This window comes from Balaenoptera borealis (genome assembly GCF_965194805.1).
Source record: "Balaenoptera borealis genome assembly, chromosome: 12".
NCBI classification, from domain to species: domain Eukaryota; kingdom Metazoa; phylum Chordata; class Mammalia; order Artiodactyla; family Balaenopteridae; genus Balaenoptera; species Balaenoptera borealis.
Window position 1 is genome coordinate 7,487,344 of NC_138869.1, and position 23,369 is coordinate 7,510,712.

At 55.4% G+C, this 23,369-nt stretch overlaps 1 protein-coding gene and 1 long non-coding RNA gene across 5 annotated transcripts in view; both read left to right on the top strand.

Annotated features, from left to right (window-relative positions):
* The first annotated feature begins 6,413 nt into the window (after positions 1 to 6,413).
* On the top strand, positions 6,414 to 11,366 carry LOC309607321. Its single transcript, XR_014232368.1, has 2 exons — positions 6,414 to 6,536; positions 11,080 to 11,366. It is a non-coding gene; the product is annotated as an uncharacterized lncRNA (long non-coding RNA).
* A 10,770-nt stretch (positions 11,367 to 22,136) lies between these two features.
* SLC6A6 (solute carrier family 6 member 6) overlaps positions 22,137 to 23,369 on the top strand; it is a 79,851-nt gene continuing 78,618 nt past the window's right edge. For 2 of the 4 annotated variants that reach the window (XM_082345729.1, XM_082345731.1), the window contains exon 1: positions 22,137 to 22,428. The gene's annotated coding sequence lies outside the window, so the exon portion shown is untranslated. The remainder of the gene's footprint in view (positions 22,429 to 23,369) is intronic. The other 2 variants (XM_082345730.1, XM_082345732.1) reach the window with 1 other exon arrangement.

Below are 23,369 nucleotides of genomic sequence, written 5' to 3' on the forward strand. Positions count from 1 at the left end.
CAGTAGCCCAGGGCCTCTGCAGCTCTCCCTGTGGAAGGAGGTCAGGCCCAGGAACATTTTGCTCCACTGCAATCCCCAAAAATCCCTCCCCATGTGACTCACGGGCCCCACTAATTGGTCATAAGGTTGACCTTGAGCACAGAGGCTGAGCCACACGACTCCAAACCGCCCTCCTCCCATGTCGTGAAGCCCTGGGCCTGCAGGGATCTCCTGCTGGTGGTGAAGGAGGGCCAGCAGCTGCAGCCCAGTGCATCCCAGAAAGCCAGGCCAAGGGCTGCTGCACCCGCATCTGTCTGGGCCCCGGGCACGCACTTTCAAGGCCTGGGAGTAGGCCTTGTTCCGTGTCCTTGGCCAGTCTTTCCAGCCCTGAGCCTTGGTTTCCTCATCTGTCAAATGGGGATATGATCGTGCCCACTGCAATCAGATGATGGGTGGACATTGCTTGACCGGAATAGAGCTACTTTTACTACTAGTAATCATCTCAAGGGCATCTCCAGACCCTGTCCCTGACACAGGACCATACTTTGAAGCACTGTGAGGGCTGTTTCATCCACTGCTGGATCCCAGTGGCCAGCTCAGGCCATGGCACACAACACAGTGTGTGAACAGTTGCTTTGTGTCAAGTAGGAGTTGGGGAGTGTGTCTCAGGAGGCGTGGGCTTGAGCCCCCCATCTGCCCTGACCCTTGTGTGACGCTGTCCCCCACCTGCCTAGTTCTCCTGGACGTCCACACCAGCTCAAACACCACCTCCTCCTGGGGCCTTCCCTGATTGCTGGGCCGGGAGCTTTCTCTCTCTCCTAGGTCCTTTTGCCCTTTGTCCCAGTACTCCTGACACATCGGCCGTGTATGTGAGGCCTTGGCTGGTGTGCGAGGCCCTGGCTAAGGAGGCTCTGTCCAGGTTCGGCAGCTTGTTCATCCTGCGTGGCCCACAGGGCTTGCCCACCTAATGAACCCTCTGAATGGATGGAGTTCTTTCACTGCTTACCTCACCCCTGCACACCAAGGCCTAGCACAGGGCCTGGCACACAGGATGATTGGAGGGTGGGCAAATAGACAGAAGTTCTTCCCTGTTAATTGCAATCGACTGCCTGCGTGCCTCCAAGGTGGGTCCCAGAGATTCTCTCCTCCTGATAGTCACACCCTTGTGCAGCCCCTCCCACCAAGCAGGGCTGTGTAACCCATAGGATATTGCAGAAATGACGGTGTGTGACTTCCGTGGTTGAGTCACACAGCGTTGCAGCTTCCGTCCTACTCGGGGGGAGGCAGCTGCCATGAGGGCAGCAGCCCTTGAAGAGGGCCCGAGGCCTCCCACCAGCAGCCAGCACCGACAGCTGGCCCTGTGAGTCGGCCACTGGGAAAGCAGGGCCTCCAGGCCCAGTCAAGCCTTCTGATGACAGCGATCTCATGAGAGACACCCCCCTAGACCAGAGCACCCAGCTAAGCCACTTCTGAATTCCTGACCCACAGAAAACACGAGCTGTAACCAATGTTTGTTGTTGTTTGGGGTAATGTGTTACACAGTGATGGGTAACTGACACAGGCAAACTTGGGCCAGAAGGATTCATGCAGGAGCTGCCCCCAGGGCACTGGGAGACGACTTGCCAGGTACAGATGACAGGCAGGGGCCTGACCCTCCCACCCTGGACCATGGTGGGGAGGCATGAGCCTGAGGACTGAGGAGGCCGGGAGAGCTCTCTGTCCCAGGCCTCAGCTGGGAACTTTCTGTCGCCAGGAGGCAGATCTGACTGTTGTCAACACTGTTTGTCCCTCTGGGGCAATGTGAATGGAGCTCCCCAAAAGCAGAGAGGCCTCCCTGGTGTCCGGGGCAGAGGACTGAGAGTGTAATTAATCAGAACTGCTGCAAGGCCTGCTGGGTAAGCAGGTCAGACTCTTGTTCTGTGTTTTGGGGATTTTTGTTTCTGTTTTTGTTTTTTTGCAGCATCAAACCCCAAAAGTCAGGACTTCCCTGGCAGTCCAGTGGTTAAGACTTCACCTTCCAATGCAGGGGGTGCGGGTTGGATCCCTGGTCAGGGAGCTAAGATCCCACATGCCTCACGGCCAAAAAACCAAAACGTGAAACAGAAACAATATTAGACTTTAAAAATAGTCCACATCAAAAAAAAAATCTTAGGGCTTCCCTGGTGGCGCAGTGGTTGAGAATCTGCCTGCCAATGCAGGGGGACATGGGTTCGAGCTCTGGTTTGGGAAGATCCCACATGCCGCAGAGCAGCTAAGCCCGTGAGCCACACCTACTGAGCCTGCGCGTCTGGACCCTGTGCTCCGCAACAGGAGAGGCCGCGATGGTGAGAGGCCCGCGCACCGCGATAAAGAGTGGCCCCTGCTTGCCGCAACTAGAGAAAGCCCTCGCACAGAAACGAAGACCCAACACAGCCATAAATAAATAAATAAATAAATAAATAAATAAATAAATAAACAAACTCCAATCTCTTTAAAAAAAAAAAAATCTTAAAAACAAAAACAAAAACAAAAGTCACAGTTTCCCCGAATTCAGGCACACCCAGGTATGACTAGGATGTCCTCTCTGCCAGGCCGCAAGCTGGGCAATGGGTGCTGGTCACGCAGAGGTGCGTGAGCCTCTGCCCTCTGGGAGCTCAGCCCGGACCAGCCGACATTGAAGGAGGGCCCAGTCCATGCAGGGGCTGCAGACACAACCATCCCCTCCACTCCCACCGCTGTAGCACTGCTCACTCGCCTGGACTGTTGCAGTAGCCCCCTCACTGGTCTCCGTGCTCTGTCCTTGCCCCCTGCAGTCTCTTCTCCTCCAAATGGAACTCAAAGTGGTCTTTACAAACGTAAATCAGACCACGTCACTCTCCTGCTCAAAACCCTCCACTGACCCTGACAGAAAAACGAAAACTTACCTTAACGGTGGAAAGCTCTGGGGCCACTACCTGACCCACCTGAGATCATAGACGGTGGGACCACCTGCCATCCTGGGCATCTCTGGGTGGGATGTGATATGCGGGGCACAGCCCTACCTGCAAAATCTTGACTTGGTGAATTCGAGGCGTTTTGGTTCGTACGACATGAGGACACATTAGGTGACACCACGAGGAAACCGGCAGACACCACAGCTGTCCTGGACCCCATACTCAGTGTCGCCAGACACACCCCAAACGCCCCCCGACAGGACAACAGGAAAGTGTGTAAAGTCTGTTCCGCCCGGAGCTGAGGCGCCTGCATCCTGGCACTTCCTGCGGGTGTCAGGCTGAGTAGAAGCAGCCCTGCCCAAGAACGCTGTCTGGCCCCATGTCCACAGAGCTCCAGGACACCCGAACCGGCCTGCAGCAATGGATGGATCCTTGGCTGCCTTGGGCGGGGTGGGGATCGCCTGGAAGAGTGAAGGGAAGCTTCTGGGAGAGTGGGAATGTCCTCTATCTTGATCTGGGTGGTGATTGTATGTGTACAGATTCACCAAGCTGCATCCTGAAGATCTGTTCACTGAATGTGCGACAAACCTCAATTTAATAAGGCAATCGAATGAATAATCTTTTTACAAAGTCAGTGTCAGGGGAAGCAGGTGGGAGACTGTTCTAGCTTAAAAGAATTTGACATAGTCGTCAAGTGCGACATGTAATCCTTCATTAGATCCTGGGTCCAGGAAAGAAAAGAAGGAAGGAGGGAAGACCCAGCCACATGAGACATTCGGGGTCAACTTGAGTATGGATTGAGAATTAGGGAATCATTTTAATTTTCTCTAGTAATAATGGTAACGTACTTATGCAGAGGAGCATTCTCGCTCTTAGGAGACATATGATCAAGTATTCAGGAGTCAGAAGGCATAGAGTTCTCAGGTTTTCTTCAAATGCTAAGGGGAAAATGAAAGTGCATGTGTGTGGCGGGCGGCAGGGGGACGAGTTCCCCGGTGGCCTAGTGGTTAGAATTCCCGGCATTCACTGCTGTGGCCCGGGTTCAGTCCCTGCTTGGACAACTAAGATCCTGCAAGCCAAAAAAAAAAGAAAGAAAAAGAAAAAAGCACACCTATGTGAAGATAAGGCAAATATGCCAAGATATTAACAGTGGTTGTGGGACTTCCTTGGTGGTCCAGTGGGTAAGGCTCTGTGCTCCCAGTGCAGGGGGCCCAGGTTTCTATCCCTGGTCGGGGAACTAGATCCCGCATGTAAGCCTCAACTAAGCGTTTGCATGCTGCGACTAAGACCCAGTGCAGCCAAAATAAATAAATAAATATTAAAAAAAAAAACAACCTAGTGGTTGAACTTAGGTGGAATATATGAGTGTTTATTCTATATTCTTTCAAATGTTTCAAATTTTAGGACATTTTTATAATAAAAGTTGGGGTACAATGAATAAAATCTAAAGGTCTGGCTGTGGCCTGTGTGGTTCTGTGTCATCCTGCCCCTGCCATCCCTGATCTCATCCCCTGTCACTCTGCCCCTCACTCTCCCTGCTCCAGCCACACACGCACACACACACGCACGCGCACACGCACAAGCACACACATGCACACACGCACACGCACGCACAAGGACACGTGCACACGCACAAGCACACACATGCACATGCACACACGCACGTGCACACAATGCACATATGCACACACGCACACATGCGCACACACGCACACATATGCACACACGCACACACACTGGTCCAGAATACACCAAGCTCCTTCCTGCCTGGGCCTTTGCACTGGCTGTTCCCTGTGCCTGCAACACCCTTCCCCTCAACTGCCACACGGCTGGCTCTTGTCACTCAGGTCTCAGCTCTGATCCCAGGGGGACTCAGTAGCTCAGTGCTGTCCCAGGAACCCCAGCACTTTCTGACTTCCCACCCTCGGCGATGACACCTTCCTCAGCATGTCAGAGACACCTTCCCTCATGGACACGGAAGACGGCTCCAGCTCCAGTTACCAAGTGCCCTCAGCTGCGAGAGATGGGGCAACAACTTCCTCCCCTGAGCAGTGAGGTGTCCTTCTCTTCTCTCCATGAGGAAAACCTTTCCCGAGAGCCCCTCAGCAGACTCTCTCTTACGTTTTATTGGCCAGAACCTGGTGGCACACCCACCCCAGACCTGTCACTGGCCATGGGCAATGGGAAGGCTGGTGCTCCCTCCCCCTAAAGCAGCGTCCTCTTGGCCGCAGGGGGTGGCGACCGGGGAGACCACGCCAGGGTGGTTCTCCCACATGTGTGGAACTTGGAGATGACAAAGCTCATTTTGCATCTGTGCCTTCCTTTCATTCTTCCAACAGGCCAAGGGAGCAGCTGGTAGTCTCAAGTCCCATTTTTCAGACGGGCAAATGGAGGATCAGAGAGGCAGAATGACTTACTTAGTCTTGGCTGGTCCAACTCCAAATCCCCTGTAAGTACAGAGGCTGCAAGGGCAGGGTGGGAAAAATGTCACGGACGTCCAGGAGCTGGGGGTTCCATGGGACTGGGAAATGCAGCAGGCTTCCCGGAGGGGGTGGCCCTCAATGGTGCCTGGAGAATGGAGGGGGTTCAGCAGGGACTGGACAAAGTGTCAGATGGAGGGAACAGAGTGACCAGGGCAAGGAGGGGCAGAGCACAGGGCACATCTGGGCACCAAGGATGGAGGGGGAGAGCTGGGAGGAGGGTGTGGCCAGACGTCAAGGCCTCCTAGAGCACCGAAGGAGGGGCTGTTCTTTGTTCTGCAGGTAGCGGGGAGCCACTGAAGGTTCTGGGGGCCGAGCCTTGCAGAGCGAGCTGAGAGAGGAGGACTGGAGGGGTGAGATGGAGGCCAGGAGACTGTGGAGGAGGCTGGCACAGAGCTGCACACGTGGAGAGGACAATCGGGGCCCACTGCTTTGGGGAGAAAGTCTCGACTTCCGGGGGGTTGGGCCTCATCTGTGAAGTGGCATCTGCAGTGGCCCCCGCCTTGTGGGGCTCTCACGAGGACTGAAGTTCTAACAGCGCCTGCTCATGGGGGCCTCCCCTGCCCTGGGCCCTGTACTGAGAACTGCACTTGCTTCTCGTCGCGCTGAATTCCTGCAGCCCCCTGCGAGGGTCGCGTTATTTGAAAAGCCTCATCCACCACACACAGCTAGGGAAGGGGCCTGGCCACGGTGTCCTGGAAATCGGGGCCTTTGCCCCAGCTGCCCTGTGACCGCCTGCCTGAAGCCCCACTGAGTCAGGCCAGCCCAGCTCAAGGGGTCCCGGGACCTGCAGTGGCCTCTGATGACCTCACCCACCTCCAGCCCACCTCTGGGCCACCTCTCGGGTCCCCATCCCTGCCTCTGTCCCAGCCTCATCTCCCAGCCCCGGCTCCCTCCTGAAAGTGCCTCTGCCCTCGGGCCAGGCAGAGGGATCTGAGCCTCCTGGAGGCCAAGAGGACAGGCTCGGTGCCAGGCGCCTCCTGCCAACCCCGGGACACAGCAATTTTGGTCTCAAGGAAACCTCCCACTTGGAAGAAGTACCTGGAGCCGGCAGGGAGCTGAGGATTCCCTTCCATTGCTGACTGGTGCAGTTCTATCCATCATGGAAGTTGGCACAGCGTACAGCTCTTCGCAGCAGAACCACCGTTGGCAACAACGGCCTCAGGTAAGCCTCTGGCTGGCATCTTCTGAGATGCTTTGGGTGCAGGATGGGGGGGCTTGCCGGCTTCTCAGGTTCGCTCAGGTTTGGAGGCCCCTTAGCCCTAGATGCTAAGTCTCTGCTGCCTGATAGTCCCCTGTTAGGACACTGGGATTCCACTGAGGCTTATCTCCTGTGGCTTCTTGGGCTGAGAGCCCACCACTGTTCCATCCTCCCCGTGAGCCTGGGGAGGTGGTGCAGGGGTGCAGGGGGTACAAAGAGGGCCAGACTCTGCCCCCAGCCTCAAGGAGCTCAGGAGTAATTGCGCAAAATGCACAATGGTGAGACAAATTACCGAGCTCTGTCCCCTAATTCAGAAGGAGCCCTCTGCTTGGCCTGGGGAATGGGGGGATGGACCCACAGAGGGGCTGCTCAAGCAAAGGCATAACAGTGGGAAAAGCCTAAAGGAAAGAGAATCCTTTCATGTGGCTGGTCAGAAGAGTTTAGGGGAGGCAGCTGGCAGTCCTGGTGGAGAGGTAGGCTTGTGAGAACTTGAGGGCTGGGCTGAGGGATTTGATCATTCGAAGGGCAATAAGGAGCCCCTAAAGGTTCTTCAGCAAGAGAGTGACATGTGAGTTGGCTTTTCCCCGGGGGCTCAAGTGGAAGTGAGCCAGTGAGGAGGGTTCTGGCAGAGGCCGGGCAGGAGGCAGGGCCTGAGTCAGGGACGGGCCTTGGCATTACATCCCCATGGCCTGGGGACAGGGAGTGACGCGGCGGGGGGGGGGGGGGGGGGGGGGGGGCTGACTGGGTGGGGCATTTAAGCCCCAGTGAAGATCAGGAAGAGGCCAAGAGAGGGGACCCTCTAGGAATTCAAGATGGCTGGGCTTAGCCCCTTTCTGGCACAGATAGGGTAACCAAGGTCCGAAGAGGGCCAGGGTCCCACGGCAAGTCTGTGGCAGTTCCGGGCCCCAACCCAAGGCTGTGAGCTCCTGATCCCAGGCTCTGTCTGCTCAGACAGCCACCCACTTCCCCAACCGCTCTGGAATCAGGCCGCCAGGATTCCAGTCCTGCTCTCCTCCCAGGTTCTGTCACATGGGGTGGATTGCTTCATTTCCCTGTTGGCAAAGTGCAGATGATCGCAGCACCTGCCTCACTGGGCTTCCGTGAGGATTAAATGAACTAACGCGGTCGGAGAGCTGAGAATAGGAGCTGCATTAGGGCAGGGCTCAGGAGCCTTCCCGCCACCGTTACCCTGTCCTGTGTCCCTCCTGCCCCTCACCGTCCTTCCTCCACTCCACACACAACCCTTCCCCCATTTTCTTTTCCCCTTCTTAAAAACAAACAAACAAAAAAAAACCAGGCGTTCACCTGGTCAGGTGTGTTTCACAAAAACAAAAAGATCAAACTCACAGCTCCCTGGGGGATCCGCCAGCCAAGGGGAGCCTCTCCCACCCACGTGCTGATCACGGAGCCCTCCCTCCTCGAGGTCCCCCTGCTCCTTCTCACCAAAGAGCCTGAAGCTACCACAGCTCCACTGCACAGGTGAAGAGGCCATAGCCCAGAGAAGTGAGGTCATTTGCCCAAGGTCGCACAGCTTGGACATATGAGAGCTGGGGCTGTCCTACCCCAGAGCCTGTGTGCTAGGCCCCAGTGCTATGCTGGGGCGAAAGGCCAGCCCTTGGGGGCATTTACCCAAGAAGATTTCACTCACTCATTGGTTCATTTATTCATTCATCCATGGTCTCTGTGTCTCCTCATGGATCTCATGTTTCTTGAAGATGTAGACTGTACTGTTTGTTTACTTCTGTGTCCCCCAGACCCTCGGGCATAGGAGGTGCTCCTAATGGAACTGAAGAAATGCATACATAAGAGAATATTTGGGAACATAATATGTCCACACTGCATGCCTTCCCTTGCTCACCAGCTCACTCCCTGAGCCACTGTGCTCAGACTTCCATCCCCTGCACTCCACGGAATCCCATCTCCAGGGCCATTGATGGCTGGCCTCCAGGTGGACACATCCAGTTGTCACTGTCAGTCCTCTTCCACTGACTCGGTTAACCTCTCCTCCTCCTTCATGATTCCCATGCTCTTCCCTGGGCTCCCAGGACATGCCCTCTTCCCTCAATCCCCCCACTCGTCTTCAGGCCCCTTTATGAGCTCCTCTTCTGAGGTCCATTCCTTCAAGGCTGGGGTTCCCTTCTCTCTCAACATGCTCTCTCCTGGGTGTTCCCATGGATTCCCTGGGATCTAAAACACTAGTCAAGAAGGGCCTGAAGGGTACCTAACCCTGAGCCACCAACAGGAGACCCTCTATAACTAAGACATGGAGAAGGGAACCAATCTCAGGTGAGATAAAATTGGTGGTAAAAACCACCAACCCCACAAGAGGCCTCACCTTCTTTCTTTCACCTTTGACACAGGAGCAGGAGAAGACCAGCACTTAGTGGGCCTCCTCTCTGTGGCAGGCACTGTCCAAAGTGTTCCTTACTCCTCCCCAGCCAAAGAGGATTGGAAGAGGAGGTATTAGTTAGCTCTAGCTGCGTAACAAACATCTGGAAACTAAGTGGCTTAAAATAGTAGCGACTTATTTGGCTCACAATCCCATGGGTTAGCAATTTGGGCTTGGCTCAGCTGGGTGGTTCTCTGCTGGCCTGAGTCTATGGTCAGCTGGTGGGCTTCTCCACATGGCCTCTCATCTGCCAGTGGGCTAGCTGGGCTTTTTCACGTGGCAGGGGAAAGGTTCTGAGACAGCAAGAGCAGAAGCTGCAAGGCCTCTCGTGGCCCAGACTTGAAACCGGCACTTCGTCACTCCCGCTGCATTCTGTTAGCCTGAGCAAGTCACAGGGCAGCCCCGCATGACAGTGGTAGCAGCAGACCCCACCTCTTAATGGGGAGGACCGCAAAGCATCAAGGTCATCTTCCAATCTGCTGCGGAGACAGTCTTCATTTTACAAAGGAGGCTGGTAGTGACAAAACAGCCGGGTGGACTCCAGCCCACTGACCCTCCCACAGACCCAGACCTGTGGGCCTTCGAGCTCGGAAAGGCAGGCCTCACCGAAGAGGCTGTTCAGAGGGGTCCCAGGCAGGCCGGTGACAAGCAGGCGCTTGACTCAAGAGGAGGATTAAGGACACTAAATCCGTCCCTGAGGTTTGAAGGGTGGCCAAAGCAGCAGGGCGCCGCTCCAAGTGCAGGCCTCCCTCCAAGAGAGGGGAGCACAGTGGCCTCCCCACCCGACTACCTGGCTCCAGCCTTGCTGGCCCAGCCCACTGGGAATCTGAGCAGCCAGCATGTGCCAGGCCCAGGCATCCGATGACCGGCAATGGTTCCTGCCCAGACTAGCAGGGCACACAGGTGCCACCGACAAGAGCCCTCGGTGTTTCCCCTGGGGGTGTCCTAAGGGCCAAGGCTGAGAAAAATGAGGCTTTGGAGCCTGCCTGTGTAGAGCCCAGCCTTCCTGCTTCCCAGTAAGGGTCAGGCCTTGGGCAAGCTGCTGCTCTCTCTGGGCCTCGGTTCCCTCCTCTGTAAGATGGGATTGAAGATGATGCTTTCCTCACAGGAAGGTGACAGAGATTCAGGAAGACAAGCACATAAAGTGCTTCTCTCTGGGCTGGGCAGATGCAACATTGTCCAAAAATGGTAGCCATCACCAACTATAGCCTAGGGCCCTCAGTCCTCTCTCCAAGGGCCGAGTCCCAATGTGACTGGGGATTAGAAAAGCGACGTGATGCATATACCACATAGTACACGTCACCCCTCGGGGCTAGAGCAGCCCCCATCCATCAGACTGATTTTTCTGTGGTGGAGCTTGACTATTCAAGGCACCTGGGATCAAGTTTCCAGACAGCTTCATAGAATTTCAAGTTTTCCCACTAAATCAGTTTTTTTTTTTTCAATTTCATTTTTCAACAAATGGTTGGCTATGAGAAGCACAGGTAAGGGATTCTTTGGATCATCGTAATTATTACTCAGCAGCTCTCAGTCTTGGCTGTGTATTAGAATGAGGTGGGGAGCAGGTTAAAATGCAGATTCTTGGGCCTGACACCAGACCAAAGGAATCAAGTTTCAGGAAGTGGGTCCCGGGGAACAGCATTTAAAAAATGCTTCCGAGGTGAGTCTGATGCATAGGCAGGGATGAACCGTATTCTAGAGATTATAAAACAGGGGAGGGGCTTTGCTGGTTTAGGAGGGTCAGGGAAGACTTCTCCGAGAGCGGGACCAAGCTTGAGCAAACTGACTGGGTAAGAAAGGGGAGGAAGAAGGTTCCCAGCAGAGGGGACAGTGGGCACCAACTCCTCAAGGCAGGAAGACACTCAACAGCAAGTTAAGGGAACGGAAAGGTCCCGGGTGGGCTGGAGCAAGGGCGAGCTGCCTCCTTGGGTTCTTCTTTGGTGGGGTTAAGGGGGGAGATTTGAGACCGGGACCTTCCTGAGGGCGAAATCTGTGCAAAGAGGCTCTTTCTCCCCAGAGAAAAGGGAGCAGCAAGGCCAGGGGAGGGGAATAAATTAAAATCAGCACGTGAGGACTTCCCTGGTGGCACAGTGGTTAAGAATCCGCCTGCCAATGCAGGGGACATGGGTTCGAGCCCTGGTCCGGGAAGATCCCACATGCCGCGGAGCAACTAAGCCCGTGCGCCACAACTACTGAGCCTGCACTCTAGAGCCCGCGAGCCACAGCTACTGAGCCCACGTGCCACAACTACTGAAGCCCACGTGCCTAGAGCCCATGCTCCGCAACAAGAGAAGCCACCACAATGAGAAGCCCGCACACCGCAACAAAGAGTAGCCCCCGCTCGCCACAACTAGAGAAAGCCCGTGCGAAGCAACGAAGACCCAACGCAGCCAAAAATAAATAAATAAATAAATTTATAAAAAATCAAATCAAATCAAATCAGCATGTGTCGGGCTGGGAGGCATCCCGCAATCCGATAACCCAATGGGTTTTAAGTGTTTTTAAGTTATTTTGGTGGCTTTTTGTCAAACAAAATATTTTGCCACTGTCCCTGTAATGGTTGGAGCAAAGTGATGGTGATGTAGGGGATCTGGGGTCCTGCCCCCTTTGACCTTCACCACCAACCCTCCCCAGGTCCCCTTGTGACTCTGAGGAACCCAGTTTGAAAACCCCAGGGAACCGAGGCTCAGAGAGGGATGATGGGATTGCCCAAGGTGCCCCCAGTCACGAGGGCAGGGCTGGGGCAGGACCCTGGCCCCCTGGCTCCCTTTCCTCTGCTCCTTTGTCCTGGGCAGAGTTCCCCAAATCTTTGTCAAGTAGGTCTCCCTGTACAAGTTTTTCTTTTGCTACAACTCACTTATGGGTTGAACTATGTCCCCAAAAAAGATATGTTGAAATCCTAACCCTCAGTACCTTATTCAGAAATAGAGTCTGTGCAGATGTCATCAAGTTTAAGATGAGGACATTAGGGTGGCCTTTATCCAATGTGACCAGGGTCCTTATAAGAAGAGGGGAAATTTGGGGACTTCCCTGGTGGTCCAGTGGGTAAGACTCCACACTCCCAATGCAGGGGGCCCGGTTCCATACCTGGTCAAGGAACTAGGTCCCACATGCATGCCGCAACTAAAGGTCCCGCACGCCACAACTAAGAAGCCTGCATGCTGCAACTAAGACCCGGTGCAGGCTAAACAAATAAATAAATACATTTAAAAAAAAAAAAAAAGAGGAAGAAGAAGAGGGATATTTGGCTGCAGAAGAGGGTGGCCATGTGAGCTCAGAGACACATGGAAAGAAGGCCAGGTGACCCCCGAAGCAGAGATGGGAGCAATACAGCGGCAAACCAAGAAACGGCAAAGATTGATGGGAACAACCAGAAGCTAGGAAGTGGCAAGGAAGGTTTCTGCCCAGAGCCTCAGAGGGAGCACAGCCCTGCCGACACCTTGATCTCAGACTTCTGGCCTCCAGAAATGTGAAAGAAAACATTTTAGTGGTTTTTAAGCTATCCAGTTTGTGGTACTTTGTTACGGCAACCTTAGGAAACTAATATACCTCCTAAATCATTACTCATTTAATTTTTTTCCTTCAAACAGACTCGTTTTTAAACAACACATTTTGCTAAAAAGCACACATTTTGCTAAAAAGTAAATCTCCCATCGCTGCTAGAAATGGAAGACCACGATCCTTTCCATAAATAGTAGGTGCCTTAAAAGTAAAGGCAATGAAAACTGGCTAATCTAGCTGGAGGAAGTTGCCTGACGGCTCTGATCTGGGGATATCTTTGTTGGAAAAGAAGATGAACAGGTGACAGAGGGCACTGAAGACACACAAGCGCCCAGCAGAGACCTCTCCATGTATCAGAGGGAGAAAATGAGAATTGAAGAGAGAAAACTCCCTTATTACCCGAAAATGTCTCATCCTGAGATGTGTCCAATGATTAGGATTTCAGGAGTGGCCATCCCCCACCAAGCCCATCCTCCTCTTATGTTTGAGGAAACTGAGGCCCAGAAAGCTTCAGTGATTTGCCCAAGGTCACACAGTGTTGGTGGCCAAGGTTGGATTTGAACCGAACTCCTATGTGCTTTCCAGGAAATTACATGTGAGAGACTTCTTGGTCCCATCCAGCAGCCCCGGGTCATGCTCGGGTGGCCATGGACCAAGCACAGGGACACAGAGTAAGGGCAATAAGCTCTGAAGGCCAAGCAAGCAGACTCAGCCTGTGTGTCCTAATCCCATAGCAGTTGTAGCCAAGTGAAGGCCATGCAGAATTATTACTATGCTTCAAGGCAATTGGACCTGAGCGAAACTTGGCTCACACCAAGCGTTATAATTCAAGTGATGATCACAAGATTTTTTTACTTCTTGATTCATTAGACTGTCCATATCGAAAATCAGGGTCGATGCGGGCAGCCGTCCTTGTCCTGTTACATATAGTCACATGCTAAACAATGGAGGTCATGGGGCCCATCCCCAAACCAGGCATCTCCTTCCCCTTCGTCTGACCAGGTGGCCACCCTCTTCCCTCTCCCTCTGCTTCTCTCTCTTCATCTCTTAGCTTCCATTGCCTGCTATGGCCCCTGTGAAGGAGCAAGGCTTAGAACATAGAATCTGATACACTTGAGTTCAAATCCCAGCTCCACTGTGTGGCCTTGGGTGGGTGGCTCATCATCTCTGAGCCTCAGTTTCCTCATCTGTGAAATGGGTCCCTTCCTCTGAGGTCATGTCTGTGAGTGTTTGCCTCAGCGCCTGGCACATGGCAGAAGCTCAGTAAACAATGATTTTCTCCACCTGCCAGGCTGCAAGCTCCTGCTTTCTCTGCCAAACCTCAACTGCCATGGGAGTTTTCAACATCGCCAGCCATAACGCTAATTGTGCCTTTTTATGAGCCGAGTCCTGTTCCTGCATTAACCCATTTCATCTTCCCAACAACTGTGTGCAGGCCATACTGTTCCTGCCCCAGACGGAGGGGCACACACCTCAGAGGACCTCTCTGGGACCCTCCCCTGCTGCTCACCTTGCCCCAGAATGAGGGTTCTGCAGGGTCAAAGGGAGGTGTACATACAGAGCCGGCACTCTACAGTACCCCAGCCCCGAGTGCTCCACTGTCAGCCCCTCCCGCATCCATCCACCTGAGGGTGGAGAGGTCCACGGTGTGCACCAAGCCCGAGGGTGGACAAGCGGGACTCCGCGAGGGAGTGCGGGTGTGGCTGAGCTGGAATGGGAGGCGGGGTTGTCCATATAGGTGCGTGTGCAAAGCCGCTCAAGGGCGAGGGCGGAGCCAGGGGTGGCAAGAGAGGGGTGAGGGGGCCACCAGCCATGGCCACAGGCGGAGGACGGGTTCTCCCCTGCCCCCACTTGAGGTATAGAACTCCAAGGAGACTGAGAAATTTTCATTCAAACCTGGCCCCTGGCTCGCCATGAAAATACACCTGCCAAGGTGAGAGAGCAGGATAGCTTCTAGTTAACAGCGCAGTAGCTTGATGTGTAATTTGTCAATATCAAGACCAATACATGTGGGTCTCTTTGAAGCCTGGGGGCAGCCCCACCAGTGTGAGGAATGGCCTGGTGTCATCTCTGTTTTCTCAACTCCCGACCCATAGAGGACAATGCATTTGTCAAATTAAGGAATGTGCTGGGCCCAAGGCTTTCTGTACACAAGTGGAGAAGACCAGGCTCAAAAACAGCAAATAGCGTCTAAGCACAAGCGATGATAACACCCCTGGAGACCAGGTTCAGGGCCCATGTGGCAGCCACCTCTGCCCTCACTGCCTCGGTTTCCCCACTTGCACAAGAAGGGCATTGGCTTCTCTCCTACCCCAGGGCCTGACTAGGATCCCCCTTGGTAACCTAGACCTAGACCTGTCTCTTCCCTTCCCATCCTCTAAAACGAGCCTCTTACCCCAGGTCAGGCATCTGAGATCTGACAGATAACCTCCTATATCCCCCTTTCCCACCGTCCTCCACATGGTCTTCTCACTTGCTCATGCCAGCTGGCTTTGTCAACTTGGCAAAAATAATCAGAATGATGGAATCATTATAAGGACTCACCTTGTACAAGCCCTGACCTTCACAGTAACCCTGGAAGGGGCTGTAGTGCCATCCTCATTTTACAGATGGACAAACCGAGGTTCAGTTAGGGACTGGTCCCTTGCCTAAGGTCACAGCTGGTAAGGGGCAGAGCCTAGAACCAAACACACGTCTCTCTGACCCCCAGAGCCCACACATCTGCCCTACAGCCAGAAATCACAGAGAAGAGGGGCCTTCTCGGCACTGCTGTGTGTCCTGGGACAAATCACTTGTCCTTTCTGAGCCTCCATTTTCCCGGAGAAGTGGCCACGGAGGGCGCCTGGGGTCACCTAGAGCTGACGGATTCTGGGATTCCAGGAGTGGAGCTGGGGCGGCTGGCATGCCAGGGGCCCAGCCCGTCTGGCTCAGATGACCAGTCCTGAGGGCCCAATCAGGCCAGTCTTGGATCAGGCCATAAGTGGGAACAAAACAGTCAGGGAGCTTGCCTCCTCAGCTTTGTTTATTGTCTGGGAGCTGGGAATATTTTGAATTGTTGTGTTTGGGGAGGGAGGGAAAAATAACCAAATATAAGAAGGCAGCCAGCGAGAGGCCTAGGCAGGAGTGCAGAGGAATTAGGCCTGCCTGGGTATGTCTAGGAGACGGTGATGCTCCCAGAGGCCCAGCACCCTCTGGGTCAAGGATCCTCCACTCTGACGAGACGTTCAGATTGCCTGGAGAACGTCATTTAAAAAAAAAAAAAAAAAAAGCCTCATTTCCTATTAAATGAGGATTTTGGGGGGAGGGTGGGACCCAGATAGAAGGATTGTTTAAGCTTCCCAGGTGATGGGGATCTGCTCACGGCAGTGCCCGTCGGAGGGCTGGGGAGACATGATTGCTGGCCCTGACCCAGAGTTCCAGATTCGGGAGGGCTGGGTGGGGCCTGGGACCGGGCATTCCTCACAGGTTTCCAGGCATTGCTGCTGGTCTGGGGGCCACACTTTGAGAGCCTCCTCTCTGTACTCTTATGACTCCAAGCGTGGTCTGGGGAGCAGGGGCATCTGAGCACATCAGAAATTCAGAGCGTCAGGCCCCATGCCGGACAGTGCCGTCGAATCTGCCTGTGAGCCCGTTCCCAGGAGACTGTATGCACTTCGCAGTTGAGGGTCCAACCTAGGTCACCTTGGCTAGCCATTCATGCCACAGATGGGGAGACCGAGGCACTGAGAAGCAGAGGCCCTCAGGGCTACAGAGCCATTAAAGACCCCTCGGTGCTTGGATCCAGTTCTCTCCGGGGAGGAGCTTCCATGTGGGGTTGAAAGCACAGTCTTGAAGATGGGGGAGGGAGGGGCTTTAACCCCAGCTACACAAACGGTTAGTTTTACAGTTTGTGGACCTGAGTGTGTAAGAGGGGGTACCCAGCACAGGGGTGGCGAGGCATCTGTAGGTGGCTGCGGTCCCATTCATTCGTTCAGCAGAGGTCTGGGGGCACCTACCAAGGGCCAGGCACTGCTCTAGGCCCTGGGACCCAGCTGACTCAGCCCTGCTGTGTGAAGCGGGCAGCCCAGATGTGGAAGCAGATATGAACAGGTGGACATAAAAGCGATCAAGGTACACTGACATGGTTCTCTGAGTCAGGGTGAAAATATAACCAGGGAGGAGACATTGGCCTAAATGATGTGAAGGAGCCAGTCCGGGAAGGGCTGGGGGGAAAGTATTCCGGGACGGGGAGCAGCCAGCGAAGACCCTGAGCGAAGGAGTCTGGGGTTTGAGGGAAGCCTGAAGGGCTGTGTGTGTGGCTGGAGGGGAGGAAGAGGTGAGTGACAGAGCGGGGTGTGTGTGTGTGTGTGGGGGGGGGGGGTTATCAGAGGCTGTGAGGAGTGTGGGCATGGGGCCAGCGGGCAGTGTGTGGGCTGGTTCAAAGCAGGAAGAACTCAGGGGCTCTGGGGCTCTTCCATTAGATTTTTCCTGAGGTATTCATCGCATTGAGTGATACGTTCAGATCTAACGTGTATGGGTGTTTGCAGATGTACACACCTGAGGAGGCTTCACCAGATCAGGAGATGGCACCATTCCAACCCAGAAGGTGGTCCTTCCAGCCAGCCCCTCCGCCGCCCCAGGGGCAACCACTGCTCCTATTTCCAAGACCATAGATTCGCACTCCTGATTTAGAGTCCATATAAATGGCCATTTAAACGGTGGTCTGTGGTGCCTGGTGTTTCGGCGATCGCCCCTGGTTTGGGGCATCTCAGGAGTCCTCCATCTGTTTGTCTATTTTGCATAGTCCTCCTATGGATGTTCCGTCTTTTGGTTCTTGGGAATAGTGCTGCCATTCACATGCTTGTATAGTCCTGTGTGGGCGTCTGTTTTCATTTCTCGTCGGTCAATGCCGAGGCATAGAATTGCTGGCAGATCGTTTAAGTGGATTTTTAACCTTATGAGAAATTGCTGAACTGTTTTCTGCAGCCTCTGTGCCATTCCTGCCTCACCAGCCATGGAGGAGAGTCCTGGATCCCTCCAGCTGCCGAGTGGAGATGGGCCGGGCAGGAGGGGACACAGGGAGGAGACCTGCAGTCACCAGAGGGAGATGAGGGTGGCCTGGCCTGGGGAGTTGAGGACCTGGACAGCTGAGCTGCGTGGTGAGTGAATACACAGGCGCACGTGTTCCCTCCCCACAGGTTTGTCTCCTGCACTGACACTGTCCCCTTCCCTGGGGCAGATCTGCTGTTCCCACCAAGGGAGAGGGGTAAGGGCACCCTGACGGCCTGCCACCCACTGACCACCACATCAAGGCAAGGGCTTCCTGGGATCCTCTGTGCTCCGGCCTTGTGCTGGGCACTGCCAGGGACCCCTGCCTACTGGGTGCTCCCAGTCGGGCTGAGATCCAGGCTGCTGGAGGGCAATGGGCAAAGTGCTTTGGGAGAAGGAACAGCATGGGGGAGGGAAAGGCGTGGGTGAAGGCCAGGAGGTAGAAAAGCCCAAGACACGCAGGCGGGAGGGTGGGCGAGCGTCCGGTTAACCAAAGGCTAGACTGTGTGCAGCGCTCTGTGTGAGTCTCCACTTACTGCTCACAACAACATGGCATAGGGGGTCTGACCAGTCTGGTTTTACAAATGGGGAAACTGAGGCACAGAGAGGTTACACGATTCCCTCTGGGTCACACAGCCCCTGAGAGATGAGGGTGGGATTTGGCAACAGATAGGAGGAGGGTGGGTGGGCGGGAAGCAGATTCCTGAGGCTAGATGTGCCGATAAAGCCTCTGTGGTGCCACCATCTGTCCGTCCACGTCCAGAGATGTGGACACGGCCGTGCCCAGGAGAAAGTGACCAGGATGGGGCCACTCGGCCACTCCATCACCATCCCTTCCTCTCTTCAGGGAATGAGGTTCTGAGAGGCAGGGAGGCCGGCCAGATGACCCTCGGCAGGGCTGGTGCCAGGGCCTCCCTGCACTGGCCAGATGGCCCAGCACGGCTGGATCCTAGCAGTATTTCAGCAGCTCTTGTTGGTTGCCTGATAGATGGATGAGACGAACTATTCCCTGGCAAGGGACGAAGGGTTTTGTTCAAAGCCCTGGATCGATTTTACGTTATTATTGCCAGCTGCTGAGAAAAGCATCATCGAGCAGCCTTTTCAAAATCTCATTCACTGCCTTTGAGTCCAGGGCCTTCCGTGAGCTCTCCCCGCAATCGATTTCTGTTCTTGGAATGGGAGGAGTTAGTCCCCACGGAATTTCAGGCCAGGATGCCGCTTCTGAAGGAAACCTCTGCCTGGGTTTCCTTGAAGGTCCCTCCTCCTGCCAACATGTTCACTTCCTTGGTGCTCACAGCCTTGTCCTGGAGCTTCAGACACCCCACCGTGGCAGGGGGACAGGGACGTGCACAAAGGACACCCGGGTCTCACACTCAGCCCTTCGCAGGGAACTGGCCGGGTGGGGACTGGCCCCTGGGGAGCCGCATCCCCATGTGAGGGGGTGGTTGATGCCTCTCAGCTCCAAGTGACAGTAGGTAAGTGCCCTGAGGTGGCTCCATCTTGCCACCTTTTCCAGAGAAAGCAGACATTCAAGTCTGTAAAATGTCAACTCTTCCAAACTTTCATTCACGGCAATTAACTCAAAATATTTTAAAGCGCAGTGGAGGCCAAAGAAGTACATCTGGGAGCCGGATTCAGTGCAGAAACACCAGCCCCCGCAAGTTTGAGACCTCTTGTCACAATGGCTCAATGAGTCCGGACTATGATCTCCTATTATGGATGAGGAAACTGAGGCCCAGAGAGCCGGCATGCAGGCCCAAGTCCCAGCAGAAGGGGGTTGGAAACTGGGGGTCTCTGGCCTCCATGCTGGCTCTCCCCACCTCACCCAGCCCTTCTCTGCCTCTTGCTGCTTCGCCTTGGGGTGGAGGTTGGAGCATTTCCTGGTGCCTTTCCTCCTCCTCCTCCTCCTCCTCCTCTCCCTCTCCCTCTCCTGCCCTCTGGGGTTGGGTTGTGGTCTGGCAACCCCTAAAGGCCCCAGAATCCCTTCAGTTAAGAGTGTGTGGCCTCTGGAACTAGATGGCCTGCTGAGTGACCTTGGGCAAGTTACTTAATTTCTCTGTGGCTCAGTTTTCCTTTCTGTAAAATGGGGGAGATTAATAATACCAACCTCACAGGGTGGTTGCAAGGATTCGGCAGGTTAAGATATTTAAATGCATTGTACAGCGCCCGGCATGTAGCTAAGTGCCATACAAGTGTTCGTTAAAATAAATGCAACGAACATTTGTTGAGTACCTGCTGTGTGCCAGGCCCAGGTCTCGATGGAGGTACAAAGGACAAGGTCCTGTCCCTCGTGGAGTTGATGGTCTAGAGGAAGAAGGCAGATGGTTGAAAGGGCCTCATCCGTGGTCCTGCACCGATAGCGTCTGCACTGCACTGGCCCACCTGGAGGTCAGCCGATCCAACAGGCCTTCCAAACGGCAGCCCTGGACATGCCACTCCCCATCACAGGTCCAGTGGCCTTCACTGCCCTTGCTCACTCCCTGCGACGCTCAGGCCCACATTACCTTTGCTTAGGGCCCCCCACTCCTGCCAGCAGGCCTACGCACAGCAGATTCCTCTTCCTGGAACATGCTCCCTCTCCCCTCCCCTCCACCCTCGGGCTTAGTCACAGCCTCCTGGTGGTTCAAACCTCAACTCCAGGGTCACTTCCCTGCACTGTGACCTGCCACTTGGCGCTGTGTGCAGTGACACACAGGGGGTCTGGGGAGTTTTTGCTTGCCATCTGCTCCTTCAGCTCACGGGGGAGCCTCACGCACATCAGGAGAAGGGGACAGGGGTGGGGACGCAGTCGCTCGATCTCCAGCTTTGGTTTCCTCACCTGTAAAAGGGGGGCAGGTACTCTGAACGCAAAGGAGAGAGCTGAGGTGCCCAGAGTAGATGCCACCCGGGGTGGCTGGGGTGCTAGAGGCACTGCTGGTCCCTCGGTGCTTCCTGGAGGAAGGGGCGCCTGGGCCAGCAGAGAAGGGCAGGGAAGGCTCTGGAGGAAGGTGCAGGAGGGTATGTGCCAGTGTCTGGCTTGGCTGGAGCTGCCGTGGGGGCAGAGCCTCTAGAAAGTCAAGATGGCGCCAGAGAGCAGGAGCCTCAGTGAGGAAACCGGGGAGAGATGAAGGGTCACCCACGGAATCCTGCCCCTCGCATGCCTGTATGCCTTCTGGGGCCGCTCCAAGGAGGGTGTTACCCAGCGCTTTCAGGAGGTGGATACAGGCTGGGCCAGGTCTGGCAACGGGGATGGCTCTCTATGGGGCCTGTTTGGCATTTCTTCTTTCAACCTCAATCTAAAAGGTTCTCTGCACACAGCCTCCCAGGTGCAGAGACGGAGTGAGAGAAAGTGAGACCAGCACAGGGCTCAGAGAGGGGAAGGGCATGCTGGAAGTTCCACAGCACTTCCCTCAGGCCTGGCCAGGGTGTGGATGTGGAACGTGGTCTCTGAGGACCTGCTCATGCAAATAAGGACAAGAATAATGGCACATTCCCCATTTTTAAAAAATTTTATTTATTTTTGGCTGTGTTGGGTCTTCCTTGCTGCACGCGGGCTTTCTCTAGTTGCGACGAGAGGGGGCTACACTTCATTGCGGTGCACGGGCTTCTCACTGTGGTGGCTTCTCTTGTTGCAGAGCACTGGCTCTAGGCGCGCGGGCTTCAGTAGTTGTGGCACTTGGGCTCGGTAGCTGTGGCTCGCGGGCTCCAGAGCATAGGCTCAGTAGTTGTGGCGCACGGGTTTAGTTGCTCCTCTGCATGTGGGATCTTCCCGGACCAGGGCTCGAACCCATGTTCCCTGCATTGGCAGGCGGATTCTTAACCACTGTGCCACCAGGGAAGTCCCACGTTCCCCATTTTCATTTAAAAATAGACTCTCACTTGGCACTTATGTGCCAGGAGCTCTTCTGAGCTCTTTGCACTGTTAACCTTGGGTCTTCATAGCAGCCAGAGAAGATAAATTCCATTATTCATATTTCCATTTTACAGATGAGGAAACTGAGGTAAGGAAGAGAGCCTGAGTAGTCCCCCAAGGTCACCCAGCCAGGGCAAAGCCAAGAAGCCGGGGTGGTTTCACATCACTTTCTCAGGTCACCCTCTGGCCTGGGGGAGGCGGGAGGGTGGAGTGGCTGTGCCTGGTTTTGTGAGGGGGGGGTTGGGGGCTGCATACAGAGGCTCAGAGAACCTGGATGCCGCCCAGGAAGACGCAGTGGAGTGCTTCAGACCTCACCACTCAAGGAGCCCTGGCCCCACCCCATGAGCCAGGTGGGGGTGCCGAGTGGTGAGCTTGGTGGCTCGTGTTGGGAGGGAGCGAGTAGGCGTCGTGGGCTCTCTCGTTCCTAATCGGAAAACAGGAGGGGGCTGAGGACCCGCTGCACTCACTCCTTGGCTCCAGGGTTTGGAAGTAAAGGGCTTCCTCGAAAAGAGCGCTCTAAGGGGGTAGGCAGGGGACCGAGTGCTCGCCCGCCGCATGAGGGTGTGTGCACGCGCGCTCGGCGAGCCCGGGCTCTTTGTGTCCGAGCCCGAGCGCGCGTGCGTGTGCGGTGTGTGTGCGTGCGTGTGTGTGCGTGTGTGTGTGTGTACGTGTGTCCGCGTGTGGGCGGGGCTCGCGCCCCGGCCCCGCCCCCGCCCCGCCCCCGCCCCGGCCAAGCTGGTATTTTTCCACCCAGCAGGATGGGTGATGCTGAGAGCTGCCTGCTCAGACAACAGACACGCGAGGTCAGGAAGAAGCCGCTTATAAATTACCGCTTCCTCCGCGCCGCCGCCAGCGCCGAGCTTCGGGTCCTGGCTGCAGCACAGCTCGCTGGCCGGCGCCGAGTCCCGAGGACCGCGAGCTCAGAGGCCGAGCCCAGCCTAGAGGGAGCGCCGAGCGCGGACCCCGCGGGCCAGAGATCGAGCCGGCTGGCAGCCCTCGGTGAGCGGAACCGAGCGCAGCCGAGTGTAGCGCCGCGGCCGCCCCAGGTACCGAGGGAGAGGGAGCCGGGCGCGCGGAGCCCCCTCCCCATCCCCGCGCCCCAGCTAGCCCCGACCTCCTCCCCGCCCAGGGACCCCGTTCCGGCGCCCCTTTCACCACCCAGGGACGGACGGAGGGTAGCCCGCTCAGTCCCCCCGCGGGGCTGTTATTGTTTCTCGGGCGAAGGGGCTCGGGCTTCTCGTGCGGGAGCCAGGTGTGTGTGTTTGTGTGTGTCTGTTCTGGTGTCTCGATCTCTCTGGGGGTCTACATGTATCTCCGTGTGTGTCTGTGTGTTTCTGAGGGTGGCTGTTTCTCCATGTTCCCAGCAGCATGCACTTGTGTGTCCCAATGTGTGCCTGCTGTTCTGTGACCTGGGCTGTGCGTGTGTGTGTTCTGGTGTGTGTCTGTGATACCTGTGTGGCTGTGTCTTCAGATGTTTGCTCTTGTGGGTCCTGGAGTGTGTCTGTGTGAACCTGTGTGTGTGTGACTGTATCTCCGAGTACCTGGCTGTGCACGTGTGTGTCCCAGAGTGTGGCTCTGTCTCTGGGTCCCTGGTTTCGGACACTCATGTGCCCTCGACTGTACCCGAGGGAGTGTCCCCGGTGCCTAGGGGGCCACACAGCCAGAGCTGGTTCTCCAGGGCAGGCGCTGAGTGGGTAGAGGTGATAGGGCGACATGGCTCCAAGGGTGCTGCCTGTGTGCAGCGTGCAGGTGGCAGTGCCAACGTCCAGCAGCCTTCAGTGGCAGGATCCAGGCCCCGAGGGACAGCTGGGAGCCAAGTGGACAGCGGGCAGGGAGGGCAGGATGCATCCATCTCGAGACCTTTCCCTTCCTTCTGGGGGTTCCTCTTTTGAGCTGGAGGTTCTCGTCCCCCTGCCACTAGGAAAGCCAGAGAGAGGATCTCAGGGATTTCATCCTCCAGCCGCTGAGGTTCTGTCCTGGACCGGAG